This window comes from Bison bison, unplaced genomic scaffold, assembly GCF_000754665.1.
Source record: "Bison bison bison isolate TAMUID 2011002044 unplaced genomic scaffold, Bison_UMD1.0 scf7180017849882, whole genome shotgun sequence".
Taxonomy (NCBI): domain Eukaryota; kingdom Metazoa; phylum Chordata; class Mammalia; order Artiodactyla; family Bovidae; genus Bison; species Bison bison.
The window spans coordinates 4,873-5,851 of record NW_011480455.1 but is presented as its reverse complement, the minus strand read 5'-3'; positions in this window follow the sequence as shown (position 1 = coordinate 5,851).

Here is a 979-nt window from a genome sequence, read left to right as displayed (position 1 = left end):
GAACTAATATGTGATGCTGTATCTTGGAGAAAGAAACGATCAATTCAACCACTATATTGGTCTGACTGTTGGGGACAGTTCAGGAAGGTTTCTATCAAACAACAAAATCAATCCATATTCAAATTCATGGACTGGGGGCTCCATGGGTTATTTATGAATTGCTCTGAGGAGCAAGAAAAAAATCATAGCTGTTCCTGGTATCATAGAGTCAACACATGGGGATTCCATAAGACCAATATTGGCTTTTGGACTGATAAGGATGTATTGTTAAACTAGTATAATGGAGGGTTGTCTCCACCTCAGCCCAGAATTATAGTCCCTCTTATAGGACCTGAACAATGGCAAATTTGGAAGATTCCTGCTGCACTGGAACACTTTGCCAATATACATGGGACTGCAAAGGCTTTAAAACCCCAAAACTATACCTTTATGTATAATAATACAGGTTGTATCCAATCCTATGTGCACCTCCCGTACATGTTTATTGTAGGTAACTTTGATATAGATCTTTCTGCTAAAATTGTTAACTGTACAGCTTATGCTTTATATACATGTTTAAACCATACTATTTCTTACCACAATGCCAATGTCACTATAGTCAAGCAGAGGTCTGAACTGTGGCTTCCTGTCAATTTAACAAAGCCATGGACCGACTCTGTATTCCTTTCAGTTCTGCTCAGAAATGGTCTGAAAAGGTCGAAACGCATAATAGGGTGGATTATTGCTGGCATTCTTAGTCTAATATCCATTGTTACAGTAGGAACCCTGTCTGGTATGGCATTACACAATTCTATACAAAATCATGATTTTATCACTGCATGGCACAAAGACTCTCATGATCTTTGGACTCGACAAGCCCAAATAGATCAGCAACTACAAACACGAATTAATGAGTTACAAACTATGATAATCCACTTAGGAGATCAAATTCAGCAACTGACTTTCCAAACACATAAACGTTGTCACTGGAATTTTACAT